Raw genomic sequence first — 15,281 nt, 5'->3', positions numbered from 1 at the left:
CTATTAAAATGACCATGAGTTAAAAATAAACAGCAAAGTCTTTTGATATTTCATTTAACTCCACTAAAAGCAACTTTTCATGTTACCTATAGAACCTGTGAAACAGAAAAAAAAATCTCCCATCTTCAACAAACAAATTTCTAATAAATAAATATAACAAACATATCTTTAATAAACTTTTCATAACTATAAACAAATTCAATTAAAGCTTCCCTTATTTCTTTTGCCTCAAATTAACTTTAAATCATAGAGCATTATTTACTATTTATTTCAAAAGAAAAACCTAAGGTTTTGACAAAAGAATTCACACTGAGCCTGAGAAAAGGGTGACCTATTATTTAAGAACTCTTGTTTCTGGAAAGAAAAAAAACTTTGCTTTTCTCTCAAGTGAAAGTTGAAATTATCTTAATTTTTTTTTAATCAGCTCTCCAGAAAAATTGGAAGGCCAAGCATTATTTACCATTTCCTTCGGCTTTGTTTGTGCTCTTCAGTATCCAACATGGGTGGTCCAATGCTGACTGCACACACAACATGATCTACATTCTCCAAGCCAGTAAATATGCTTATGTGATTGTGACTGGACACCCGATGACACACTATTGCTCTGATAGCCCATCAGTGGCTGGCATCACTCACTGTATAACTAAGTAGGCGTGGCATCATCCTGACTGTGAGTGGTGTTTCCTAGCAGCCAACTCTAGAATAGTCACTTTTTATATTTAAAATATTTACCCAAAAGAATAAGCACATGAATGCCCATCCCTAGTTGATGCCTGGATACTTTCAATCACAGATTTGAGTCTGAGAATGTAGAAAGAAGGTTAGAGAAAAATCATGAATAAAGTCACAGTTACATCTATGCAACTGTACAAATAAAAATGAACCTTGTAAAAAAGTTGTTTGGGGTTATGGGACTAAAGAACTTGTAAGGATCTCTTCAGACCATAGTATATTGTAAGAAGCTTCAAGGACTATATTTCTGTATAGTCCAAAAGAATCTCTCATAGTAGAGTTTCTACAAGGAATCTGGTAACAAACGTGGAACAGTGCCTAAGGAATGGTGAACAATTAACAGGTGTTTTGTTTTACCAGAATACAGATGACGGAACAGAACCTGATAATAGCTCAAAATCTTCATTCCTTAGAGTTCGATAGCTAATTATCTTATTCGAGACTTATGAGAACTCCAGACAACAGGAAAGCAGGTATCATATCCATTTAACAGATGAGGGGCAAAAAACCCCAATCACTACGGTTACCATTATTGAGCACTTTTCTGTGACAGTCATTGCCCTGAAGGTCCTCCATGAATCAGGTTATCCCATATTCCCAACAACCCCCAAAGATAAATTTTATTATCCCACTTACTGATTAGGACTCCAAGGACTAGGCTGGTAATCATGTGCTGAAGGACTCACACATGGATTGTGAGGTACCAGACCTAGAGCTCCAATTCTGAAAAGTCCTGATGCTTTCAGTCACCGAAAACTGTGAGAGGCCCTAGCATTCCCCTCCCTTCTATATTCTCCTACTTTGCAATCAGCCAATAAGCAAAAAGAATTACCAAGTTTCGTCACTGACATTTTTTTTTAAAGTGCTAATGGATTCTGAATATCTATAGATCTTCACACTGTTACTCATAGCACCGCTTCAGCAGCCTCTGCACAGTGAATTCCATGTGAAAAATACATCCTGAAATTTTACCACATGCTGGCCCTGGACTTTTAAAGGGACAGCAAATTAGGATAATGGAGACAAGACATATTTTTAAAAGCTGATTTTAAAAGAAGGCAATACATGTGCATGGTACAATATTCATAAAATATAAAAAGTTATTTAGTGCAAAGGCAACAACCAGAAGCCAGTTTCTCCCTTGAAAGATAGTCCCTGTTATCAAGTTTTGTGAATTCTTCTAGAGGTAGTTCATAAATAAACATAAAAATATTAAACAATATTTTAAGGATGTTTTGAATTCAGAAGATTATAAAATTTTGACACTGAAGTTAGACCACTGATAGGTGGGAAACAAGAGTTGATAAAGTGTAGTTATTCACAACACATGAAAAAAAATCTCTGGAAACTGACTTTTCCACATTTCTTTTAGTTAGCAGAGCAATGACAAGAAAAGAAATAGTATAATATGAAACAATGATGTAATTAGAGATCTAAGACAAAGGCTAAAACACGGTTAATGGAGAGACCTTATATGTGAGATGAGTAACAACCTGGCTGACGATGCACCTGTTCCACTCTTGTTCAGTCAGGTGTCTGAGACAGTCTTCAGGTTCAGCTTCAGGGATGAGAGAGCTGACTGGAAACGGAAGGCTGGCTGGACTAGAAGAGAAAGGGACTAGTTCTTCTAAAAGGATAGAGAATCCCCTTCTTCTTCCCTACTTCTAAATCCAATCACAATTAGCTAAGCAGAAGGGTGGAGACAACACTCCAAATGCTTCCATGCTCAATCTTTCTACACTGACCCTGCCATCCTGGCAGAGGCTAATAGAATCAGGGTGGGCATCTGAACAAAGGCAGGCAGCCATGTGGAGCCTGAGAGATGACTCCACTACTTGAGAGGACTGAAGAGTGACCAACCAAGTTGTAACAAATTCCTTTCTTATGAGGATCATGAATGAAAGGGAGACAGAGTGAGTCAGCATTTGGAGTAGGAACCAAGGACAAAGGTCAAACAGAGTCAAAGTAGCATGAGCAAGTATGAGTCAGTAGAGGACATTTGAAGTGTTGAAAGCAGAATGAAGCTGCTGGGCAGCCAAGGATCAGTGGAAGCAGAGACAGACTGCTGAGTGACCACAGCATTGATGCAACACTGGACAGGAGATAAAAAGCACCTGCTACTCTTGCATGACATGATAACCAGGCCTTTAAATCTAAGTGGCCCAAATCACATTCTAATTTTCTCTGAGGATAACCAGTGGTTACTGGTTGAGATGGCTTTCTGTCTTTCTTGCATCTTGTGAATTCTGCAACAACCTTTATTAGTATGGAAGGTAGAACATTACATTGGGGACCGCCAGGAAGCAGTCTTCCTGGTATTCCTCCCTTGTCTAGTCCTCTTTCACAGTGGCTCTAGGTTTGACCATGTGATGTGCTTTGGCCACAGGATTTTAGCATGCATTACACAAGTAGAGATGTGATGAGTGTTTGTATGCTGGGGCCTATCCTCTTGTCCCCTCTAGAAGGTTTGAGCTATACCACTGATGGAGAGAGATCAATAAAAAGAAACCCTGGGAGAGAAAAGACCATTTTGGACTTTCTGGTCCCAGCTAACTCCAAACTGAAAGCATATGAGAAAGTGACCTTTAAACCATTTACAACAGAAGAACCACTCTGTCAACTCTCAGAATTATGAGAAATAAATTGTTTTTCAGGCCACAGAATTTTGTGGTGGTTTTTTATACAGCCCCAGCATCAGTGAATTTATATAAACTGGAATTGGCTGTTTCTTGCAACCAGAAAAATGCCAATTTGCATGTTAGGAGGAGTGATGATCCAAATGCATAGGTCTCCCTGACAGATCATATCTGGAAACATAGGAATGTTTAAAGAATATAGTCTAGTGACATAGGATTTTTCTTCCCTCAAAACTTTTCTATTATTTGTTTTTAAACAGATTTCTTTGTGCACATGTTGGAGCAAGCAAAGGGTACATACTTCAGTCATATTTCTCACACAATATTTATTTAAACTCAGAAATAAATAGGAGATGGTTAACATGTTAATTTAGTATAAATATCTTTATTCTAAAATTATTGTAGATTATGCCTATTTGGGGTCTTAAGTATTATATTGCACAAAAGCAAAAAGTAAGCTTGAGAACAGGGTGAGGCAGTCCAGTTTTGACAGCCTACCCTCTTACCACCTCTATAAATCACACTAAAGTTCTGATTGAAGTCGAAGGCAGTGGCACAAATCTGTAATTCTAGCGGCTTGGAAGGCTGAGGCAAAAGGATCAAGAGTTCAAAGCCAGCCTCAGCAACAGCAAGGCGCTAAGCAACTCAGTGAGACCCTGTCTCTAAATAAAATACAAAATAGGGCTGAGGGTGTGGCTCAGTGGTCCAATGCCCCTGAGTTCAATCCCCAGTTTCCTCCCCCTCCCCTGTCAAAAAAAAAAAAAAAAGTTCTGATGCAGTTCAGCCCAGCCCTATTCCTCTCACTCTCCCACCAAACAGTAGACTGAAGAAAGGCTCTTGGGTTAGGTGGAAGAAAAAGGCCAAGCCCCAGAGAGAGACCTACTCCTTTACCACAAGGTCTACTTCTCAAGGGGTTTCTTCAGATAATAAAAAAAGAAACAAAATTTCAAATTTTAAAAATGGAAAGTAGGGAATTATTGTAAAGGTGAAGTCCGAGAAAGGGAAATTTAATTCTGAATATCAGTGTTGAGAGTGACCGATTTGGAAACATTTCTAGATTAAAAGAAGCTCTGGCTTTGTTTATCTTCTTATACACTGAAATTTCTACAAATATCATGAAAAGATATAAGGATCAGAAATAATTTATTAAAAATTTTAGACACACACATACAAAAAAGGCCATGTAGGATATTAGTATTCTAAATGTGTTCTACCTTATCTACTTGTCAAGCAAACAACACACGGAGAATGGCAGCCATTTAATAGTAGATAAGGGCCTTTTGGAATGCCTGGCTGGCTAGTCACTTTAAAGAAACTTATGTCACATTTCAAAGAAAAACCCTATTATACTTGGTGAGCAGGATGAGCTATTCAAGGTAGGGATACAGCACACAGGTTAGCATCTCAATGTGTGTTTCTTTACTGATGTGCATAGGGAGTGGTAGTGCAGGAGAAGAATGAGTAACAGAGAATTAATCTCTATACTCCAGAAGAAATTAACCTAGAAGTCTCAGTGCCCAACACAATGCAATTTATACTTCACTTATGCTAAGGTCCAGTGAATGTGTGGGGCCTCTGTTCCAGGCTGACAGGCTCCCACTTTGTGATGCAGCCATCTCAACAAGTAGCTTCAAAAATCCCATATCCTCCCGCTCTTACCTTCTTCTAACCAGAAGTGACACACACATGCAGCTGAGCTTGGTGGTGCATGCCTGTAATTCCAGTGGCTCAGGAGGCTGGGGCAGAGGGATCAAGAGTTTGAAGCCAGTATCAGCAACCGTGAGGCACTAAGCAACTTAGTGAGACCCTATGTCTAAATAAAATACAAAATAGGGCTGGGGATATGGCTCAGTGGTCAAGTGCCCCTGAGTTCAATCCCTGTCCACATACCCCCCCACACACAAAAGATGTGACACACACATATTTTGTTCACAGTACATTGACTGTAAGTAGTCAATGTCTCCAATCTCAAGACAGTCTGGGAAATGTTGAGGGTATGTGGAATATTTAGTAAGAACTACCCTCTGTGCCACATAGAACATGCTCCATTCCTAGCAAATCTGAAGTGCCTTTCTGGGAAAGAGTTTCAGAAGTGACATTCTGCAGGATAGCCATCTTCTTGCTTTATCTTGTTGACGAGTCAGGGAACAGAAAATTGGGTGAGCCATGGCTGATGGACTGTATGAGTGTTTGTTGGCTGCACCCAGCTCCTTTGTCTCCCTTCCAGCTGAATTTCTGAGTTATTCTTTTCTATAATTTGGCCTTTTTCCAATCATAGGCCCTGGTTTGGGATTGTGGAGGCAAAAGACTCAGATTTATCAAACCCAATGTACATCACTCTTGCCATGTCAAAGATTACTATAATCTTCACAACAACATTTCAAAATAAATTTTGCTAAGGTATCCTGGCTATGCATAATCACAACAGAACCATGAAAATGAGGAATGGAAATTGACATGACCTGAAGAATTGTATTTTCCACTTGCTATCAGGCTGGAGAAGGTATATTATCATAAACCAAACAGCTGGAAATCCTTCATTCCAGCCAGAGGCTATTTCATATAAAGAACAAATATCAGTCACTCGCTGATATGTGTTTTGTACTATAAAGGATTTACCAGTAAAACAGCAGAGTAATGCAAGAAATTTACTCCTGGCATAGTTAGTTTTCTAACAGGCCGTGTAAAAATCTGCACTTAGCAAAAATAAATAAATCAATGAGGGGCCACTTTCTTAAAAGAAAATTTGCCAGATTTATGTATGCAACCTTATTTACTTATTTATGCATCCTTCTCCTGAGCATTTAGAAAACAACTAAGTTTCCAGGAAGTTAAGTATAATCTCTTCAGGAGGCTATGTTCTCTGTAAAAGCTAAGTACACAAAAGCGTCAATGTTAGAAACAATATTCTCTGTAATATGATATTTCATCAATCTAATGGTTTAAGAGCTTTGGAGTAGACTGCTGTCTGTGCTAAAAGACTGACTTCTCAGGAACCACCTTTTCTAAGACAGGTACTTTTGTTTCCACTCCCAGTTACGCAAACGCCATAGCATATTCCATTGCAAATAGAGTAAAGGAAATGGCAATTCAAAGAGCAGTTGAGAAATATCCCCAGGAAGAAAGTATACTTGGTCTAAGTGTCCATAACCTGGAAGAATCAGGACAGAAAAGCCTCTGGTTTGTATCAAAGTTGGTTGATTAGAACATTAAGCCTAGAATTGCTGTCCAAAATTTTTTTTATGGGTAAACTGACATTTATTTCCAAAGACAAATATTTGTATTCTTCTGGAAAGAGTTGGGAATTAGGAAAAAAAAAAGTAAGTCAGGAAGACAAAGGCAATGCACTGAAAGAAGAGATGTTATAGATGTAATGAATTTCAGTTACATTGTGATTATTTGTTTTTTCATTTAGAAATTATGGCAATGCACCCAAAAAACTGGGCTAAAATTATAAAAACAGATTTCTTCAAGTATGTTAAAGGTCTCACAATCAAGAAAAAGAAATGTATGGCTGTGGGGGATGCTCAGGAATGGGCAGAATAAACTGCTGAGTGTCCAGTCCCTGCTTGTCAGCTGGCTCTGGATGAAGTGGTGAGCTGTGGATACCCTCCGCATACATGTACCTCAGGATGAGGGAAGCATCTTAAATATGTCTTGTTTGTCTCAGGAAGGCTTTCAAAGTTCAGGTTTTGTCTCCTTTGAGAATTTTAAATGGGAGTATTTTCACCTTTATGTGTATCTATAAAGCACCAATTTAAAATAAACAGACATATAAATAGAAGGAAGGGGAACAGGGGAGGGAAGAGAGGAAGAAAAGAGGAGACACCAGGGATTCAAATGGAGCCTAATAAATTCCATGCATGTATGGTTATGTTGAAATGAACCTAACTATTACATATAATGCACTAATAAAAGTATTTTTTAAAATAGTCTTTTCAGCCCTTGCTAGAGTATAAATCATTAATTGTTTTGGCCTCCTACTCCTCTAATAAGCCTTGAAAGAAAAAACCTTTTATTTTTGGAAGGTCTAATGGCCTTCTAGAAACAGTTCTAGATTTGTTGCTATCCATAGGAGCTCAGTGATGACATTTGATTTTTATCAAAGTTGGCTGTAAGAACAGCCTTCATAATTTTTCAGTTTTGTCCTGTTTTTTAACTGTATATTCAACTAGTTCAAGAGATATAGTTCTGCTTGGTAGGGTGGCTCACACCAGTAATCCCAGTAACTCAGGAAGCTGAGGCAGGAGGAGAGTGTAGCTGGAGGATGGCAAGTTCAAGGCCGGCCTGGGCAATTTCGTGAGATTTGTCTCAAAAGAAAAAATAAAAAGGACTGGAGGTAAAGTCCCCCAGGTTTCAATCCCCTGATATTAGAAAAAAGAAAGAACCATCTAGTTCTTAGATACAACCTTTTCAAATGGAATTTAAGCTATCAGCCAGACAAACAAGAAGTTTTGAAAGATGAAGTTTTGATTGGCATTGAGAACAAAGGTTTGGATGGAAACAAACTATCCTGTATACATTTCTGAGTAATGAGTTCAACAGGGGGAAGTAGCTGATAGTAACTTCTACATTAGATACTGAATATTTTGACTGGAGGAGGAGCTTCCAAAACTGAGAAGCAAGCTCATATCCTGTACAGAGATAGCAAAGTCCAAGAGCTGGAGCATTTCTAAAGTGTCAGTACTTAATGGACAGAATTCTCATTTTTACTAAAAGCCTTGAGGCTGTAGCATTAGAACAATTCTAAGTGCACTGAGTTCTTTGTACGATTGGTCAAATGTATTATTAAAAACATACATTATCACCCATTAAGTTTCAGATACTGTGGGATTCCAAAGTGAATTTGATAAAATTTGTACCCCTGAAAGTATTCAAATCTGGGCTGGAGAGAGGTAAGTGAGCTCTGTGAGAAGAAAAGTGAGTGTTAAACCATGTGGTGAGGAATCCACTAGGAGCAGAAGCTAAGTCTACAGAAGCATGAAACAAGATGTGTCCAATTCTGCTTAAGAGGAAAAACATCACGGGCCTTGGAAAAGTAACAAGAATACTCTACACAGGGGAAAGGGAAACTCAGGGAGTCACAGAAGCCAACTATGTTGTGTTTCTGACAGTATTCAGACAGAGCCAAAGGACTCAAAGAAGGAGGAATAGGATAGAAAAGTCGAGTTGGTGCCTGGGTATAAGGGAATTTAAGTGCTGTGTGAATGAGTTTTGAATGTATTTTATTAGATGAATTTTACAGTATTGAGCTGGGTACAGTGAAAGAACTTTTTTTTTTCCACAAGGAGCATGAAGAGTACCACTTTCTCATGCAAAGAGTGAAATGTGCAGGAAATTTTAGAGAGTTCAGTGAAATCCAGCTCAATCATTTGGGAATTGATTCTGTACAGATCAATGGCTGCCTGAGGCTGGAGACAGTGGGAGAGGAAATTGATGGCTAACAGGCAGAAGGGGACTTCTTTTAAGTGTTCAACAGTAGGGATGACATAGGACTGCTGGGCCAAGTTATAATTATTTAAACTGACAACAATATACCCAGCCTCCTGCCATCTATCATAACCACAACCACTAAACCATAAAACTAACAGAGACTGCCAATTCCCTGTTGGAGCATTCAGGAGACTCTCAGTCATTGTTTGGGGGAATAAAACTCAGTAATTTTTCCATTTTTAGCATAAAATGCAAGAAAATAGCTCTGTGATCTTGGTTAGTAATTGCTTAGATATGACACCAAAGGAAAAAAATTGATAAATAGAACACCATCAAAATTAAAAATATTTGATCCTCAAAAGACATGGATAAGAAAATGCAAAGACTTCCCACAGACTAGGAAGAAAAGTATTTGCAAATCATATATCTAATAAATGACTTGTATCCACAACATAAAGAAAAACGCTTAGAACTCAAAAATAGGAAGGCAAACATCTTAACAAAGCAGAAGGGCAAAAGATTTGGATAAACACTTCTCCAAGGAAAATACATGAATTTCTAATAAGCACATGAAAAGACACTCAATGTCACTTATCACTAAGGAAACATAAATTAAGAGCACAATGTGGTACTGCAACACAGCCACTTGTATGTCTATATTTGAAATGACTGATAATATGCAGTGTTGGTAAGGAAACGGAGAAACTGGAATCCTCAGATGCTGTTATGGGAACACAAAAACAGATACTTCAGAAAAGAGTTTGACAATTTGTTGAAAGTTAAACACTGCCTTACCAAATGACCTAGCAGTTCCATTCCTAGGTATCACGTAAGAGTCATGAAAAATATACCTACACAAACACTTGTATGCAAATGTATACAGAATTATTTATAATAATAAAAAATGGAAAAAAAATCCAAATATGAATCAACTGGTAAAATGATAAACAAAATGTGGCCTATTCACGTAATGGAATACTACCCAGAAGTAAAGAAGAATGAATTCCTATACAAAATGCAACAGCCTGCAACGTGGATGCAAACCTCAAACCATGCTAAGTGAAAGAAGGCACGATTCCACTGGTGTGAGCTTCTAGAAAGACCCAAACACAAAACCGACATTCCAGGGGCTGGAGGGGGAGGCAGGGGTTTTCTGTTGATGGTGGTGGTCTCTTTTTTGTAACTGGGGATTGAACTCAGGGGTGCTTAACCACTCAGCCACATCCCCAGCCCTCTTAAATATTTTATTTAGAGACAGGGTCTCACTGACTTGCTTGGGGCTCACTAAGTTGCTGAGGCTGCCTTTGAACTCACAATCCTCCTGACTCAGGCTCTCAAGCCACTGGTATGTGCCATCATACCCAGCTGATGGAGGTGTTCTATAACTTGGAAGGGGCGAAGTCTGCCCAACAATTAAAAATGTGCTAATACTCATAAAACCACCTTTAACATGGTTAAATTTTGTGGCATGTAAACCATACCTTAATAAAGTTGTAAAAAAAAAAGTTGAATACTACGTTTTCCAAATTAAGACACTCTTCAGAGGACATATTCCTGACTATATCCCTGGGTATATCCCTGGGTGAATGCTTCCACATATAACACTCATGCTAGTCCCAGTATAAGTTAAACAAATCTGTTTCTAAATGCAAGAAACTAAACAACATACACACACACACACAAAAAAAAATGGCAGACAATATATTAGTCTATGACTCTAACTAAATTATTGAAAGATTTCAAGAGGAGAAATGTACATAGAATCATATTCTAATGGAAATAAATAAAGCCAACAAGAAGAAGCTATGTTTGTCATTTTCATAAAAAATTCTATCACCATCTGCAAATCAGTTTCCTTAATAAGAGTTCATGACAATTTTCGGTTTTGCTCAAAATGGTTTTTGTGATATATTAAGCTTCACTTCTACATAACTTGATTTCAAATCAAAATTACTTCCAGCCTTACATTCCCTTCCAGCTCATCGGAGGCACGTGAGATGTAAACCTAAGTTAGGCAGAGAGGATCTGCTCCCTCACAGTCTCAGATGAGTGCGTTTGTCCCCTGCTTTACACGCCACACCGCCTCCTCCCGCTCTACCTCGCCTGGCATGCTGAGGATTACAAACACGTTGAAAAGCCAATGCTATTTATTTCTGTCTCACTAAGAAAAATAAGCCACCAGAAATAGAGATTAGAAAAAAAAAAAAAAAACCATCTAACTGAGACTCATCTACTGTGAAAACTGTTTTTCCTTAAGTAGAGACAGAGCCTGGGCCTCTTCTGCCTGTTGGGGAAAGAGTTGGTTGTCTGTGTGCTGTGATAGGATTTTTGCCAATTTCCTTCTCCAATTAGCACCCTGAGCTCTGGGCAGTCAGTCCTTTTGTCCTAAGGGGATGACAACAATCCCTTCGAACCACAGCATTCTTCCTACAGTGCTTTCTCTTAGTTATTCCCACTACCCCTGCTGTCCAGCCTCCTATTTCCCACTCTTCAGGAACTCTTCACATCCTTCTCCTTTCTAGCCCTAGGTCCTACTGGGCCATTCCTTTCTGACCCCTTTCTCTCAACTCCTTTCTCTCCTTGATTTTACATCATTTCACTCTTGCATAGATATCCTAATTAAGAACAGGCTTGCCTATTGACAGAAAGCCCGAACTCCCCATGTGGTTTGCACAAGTTGGGCAAAGTGATGGAATGAAAAGAGGAAGGACTGTGGAGTCAGACCCTCTTTTAAATTCTGGCTTCATCACTTAGAAGCTGAGTTGCACTGATTATGTTAAATAAACTCTGTATGTTAGTCTCCTCCCTTATAAAATAGGCAGTGGAGAATGAGAAACGTCACGTGCATAGCAATGTGCCGGAAGCACAGTGGACCCTCAGTAAACGGTGATTATTATAATCACACAGCCCATCAGCAATACCTCCCTTTCTTTTCACTCACTTTGTCACAAGCCCACAAACACATGAATCTCCATGCCTTTCACCGTTGTTCCCTTGCCCTGGAACACTTCTTTCCTGGAGAGAATGTTCCTATTCACTGGAGACACCCTCAAGATGTCAACCTTTGGAACTGTGTTGTCCCAAACAGCAACCACTAGACACATGTGCCTATTTAAATTCAAATTAATTAAGGTAAACCAAGATTACAATTCGAGTGTGCAATAACCATGCGTCTGGCCAGCGCCTGTCGTGTTGGACAGGCAGAACAAAACATTTTCCTCATGGCAAAAAGTCCTGGTGGACAGAGCTTTTCTAGAGGAAGATGTCTTTGCCCCACTCTCACGAAGAATCCATAGGTAACTTTATGGTTTGAGTATTGATTCTTTGTTTTTCCTCCATAAACTATGAGTGTTTTCAAGTACTACATAAACTAGTATTAATTTTCGAAATTAAACATTGAATGATGGATTAAAAAGGCTTTAAAAAAAATCTCAGGCTGGGGCTGTAGCTCAGTGGTAGAGTGCTGGCCTCCAATGTGTGAGGCACTGGGTGTGATCCTCAGCACCACATACAAAATAAATTAATAAAAAAGATTAAAAAAAAAAAAAAAAACTTTCAGTTGTCTGGAGGCTGGAGGCCCAGAGCCACAAGGAAGGAGTTCTGATATTCATGCTTTCAGGAGGCTGGTCCTACATTGTCTTGATTTGCTTCCTAGTCCATTTCTTATCCCATTTCCAATCCTTCATAATTCAGTTCCTGATCTCCCGGATCTGGCCTCTTGCCTCTTTTCTGATGTGTGTCATCCCAGCTGGGCTGCTATGTCCTGCCCTTGTGGTTTTTTCATGGCTTCCTTTTGAGCCTCTCTTTTTATTCTTTTGTAAGATTTTTACTTGTTTCTAGCTCCTCTGGGTCTCTAACCCAGCCCAGCTCTAGACCTGTGGCTAAGATTTCTGGACCTATAAGAAAGGGGAATAAGCAATATAGTTTCCAAGGAAACATCTAAAGATAGGTCATTGAACATGAAAATTCATCTAGCAGGATGCAGAAGTGCACACCTGTAATCCCACTGACTTGAAAGGCTGAGGTAGGAGGATCCCAAGTTTGAGACCATCCTGGGCCACTTAGAGAGACCCTGACTCAAAATGAAAAAGGGGCTGGGAATGCAGCTCAGTGGTAGAGTGTCCTGGTTTAATCCCAGTACCCACCCCCTCTAAACATACACAAAGTCTACCTCTTTGTCCATAGTGCCCCAAACAGTAACTGGCATAATGAAGAGTGTATGGGCTACTATTTTATCAGGAGGAATGAGGTATATGGAGAAAAGCAGCTGGGAAAATAAGACGTATATAAAAAATGGAGACGTATATAAAACCACTAAGCATGACTGATTGCTCAATCCATAGACCAAGCTCCCAAGGAGATATAAAAACTGGAACTCAAAACTGGCCCTAAAATGGAGTGGGGACAGGCAGAAGAATTTATTTCAGGTCCACTTGGTCAAATGTTTACTCCTTTGCACCTGTGGTTTGTGCATTCCAAGGCACGAGCTCTAGAGGGTCCTGCAAGTGTCACATAGGCACCATCCTTGGGTGAGAGATGCAAGGTGTACTGGTGTGAAGTTGGTTGAAACCCTCCTGGTGCTGGAGCAAGCTATTAGGAGACCAAAAGAATAAACAAAGACTTTAAAGTGGTACATAAAAGGTGTCTATCTTGAGATATATAAATAAAGTTTGCAAATTCTCGAGTCATCAAGGGCAGGATTTTTGGAGTCTGGCAAATAGGACATTTGCTTTGCAATGTGGGGTATTGTCATACTCAATTCCTGACAAGGTTCTAGGTACTCAATTCCTGGCAATCAACTGGTCCATAGCACAGAGGCATCCTGAGCAGTCTAGTAGGGTGCTAGGTTCCCAAGTGGGGCTGTGTTGAAGAGGAATTGAGGGTGGGATGATAGGGAGGATTGCTGGGTACAGAAGGGCTAGAAACACACTTGATCCACTGCATAATTGTGCCTGGAACTCAGAAAACTCTGAAAAAATTTCCCATGTTCTCTACTTTTATTTTATATTATTTAAGTCTTAAAGCTAATAAAATCACCCTGGAATACATTTTCACCTTTAATAAGGCTTCCCAAATCATTGTAAAACCACTTGAGGCCCATGTACTTGTTGTGGTACTAAGGGTGGAAACATTTAACTTTCTATCAGATTTTCCTTAAGTCCAAGCACCGCTTTATTTGTTTTTAGCATTTATCATAACTGCCTAAGCTTAGATCTATTGTAGACACTGGGTGTAGCTCCATTTTCTTCCATATCTTGTCCACAGCTGGCAGATATCTTTTGGAGAATAAAAATTGCAAATTCTGTGATTTGCTGTGTCCATTCATACTTTATTCATCAACAGATTTTTAGCAAGTTTTGGCTTCATCTCCATGAATTCTCAACTTGAAAGACTAAAGACACTCTAAGAAATTATTTATTTTATCTCCTCATTTCTAGACAGAAAGACAAAAAAATAAAGGCACCCCTATAAGAGTTGCTATATTGGACTTCAAAGTTCCCTCAGTTGGTCCTCTTATTTTAGCCACAGCTATAGGGACCTGTTTCTCTGCAAGTTTGAGCAGTTTTGTACAGATATGCCTGTACAGTGGCCTCACCTTGTCCCTCTTAAAGAATCCCTTGCCTCTTGTCCTAGGCATCTCTGATCTTCATTTTAATAGTCTTGTAATCCACACTGCACTTGAACACGCACAATCCAGCAGTGAAGGGGAATTAAGGCTTTGGGAGCCACTCTTGACGAGTAGGGATCTGCAGTCAGTGTACAAACACATCCCTGTTTCATCTCCTGGCAGAAAAATCTGAGAAGATTTATAAACCTCCTGACTGGTCCCAGGGGGAACATTCAAGGTAATAATGCATCCTTGTGTTGGCTCTCTCCTTTGCTCTGTTTCACTGCCCCTGTCCTGCTTTTCTGCTCCCTGAGATTACATTTCCAAACTACCACAGCATAAGGATTGGTCTCTGGCTCAGCATTTGGGGGACTCCAGGCTAAGAAAAATGAGCAGAAGTCTTGAGACCAGCAAAATCTTATACCTTGTATTTGTGTCCCAAGAGTACAGCTCTCAAAACTGGCCCCTGGTATACCATTGCCACTCTTACCCAAGGACTCCTCAATTGCAATGATTTGCAATGATTTGGACCCAGTCCAATAGTTTCAAAGTTCATCATCTTTCTACATTTGACGAATAGACAAACCTTACTACTACAAGTTTTGAGCATTCTTTTTCTCTACATTTATTTACTAAAATTCTGAAGGATAAGCTTTATTCAAGGTAGGCATGTCTATATGTGCAGATTCACTCTTTTCCTGAGTCATTTCTTCTTGGGACTCTTGAGTGTGGTTTTCCTCCATTGCTTCAGGGAGCAGAAGATGCTGAACTTCTCTGGGTGGCTTATTTTGACCCTCAGTGTGACAAAGGTCATGCTGCCTTGTTGGTTGGAATTCTTTAACTTTTCCTACTTCCATCATGAAGCCTCTTGG

General features: G+C 39.3%; 1 protein-coding gene across 45 annotated transcripts in view; it reads right to left on the bottom strand.

Moving 5' to 3' along the window:
* The window catches only part of Nrcam (neuronal cell adhesion molecule), a 265,722-nt gene that overhangs the window by 74,365 nt on the left and 176,076 nt on the right, over positions 1-15,281 (bottom strand). Inside the window, exon 1 of one of the 45 annotated variants that reach the window (XM_078040078.1) lies at positions 1,369-1,387. The exons of the other annotated variants lie outside the window; for them this stretch is intronic. The gene's annotated coding sequence lies outside the window, so the exon portion shown is untranslated. Of the gene's footprint in view, positions 1-1,368; positions 1,388-15,281 lie in introns of those variants that run through there. 45 annotated transcript variants of the gene reach the window in all.

This window comes from Ictidomys tridecemlineatus, chromosome 2, assembly GCF_052094955.1.
Source record: "Ictidomys tridecemlineatus isolate mIctTri1 chromosome 2, mIctTri1.hap1, whole genome shotgun sequence".
Classification (NCBI taxonomy): Eukaryota; Metazoa; Chordata; class Mammalia; order Rodentia; family Sciuridae; genus Ictidomys; species Ictidomys tridecemlineatus.
The sequence above is the reverse complement of the archived record's forward strand: the minus strand, read 5'-3'. Positions and strand labels throughout refer to the sequence as shown.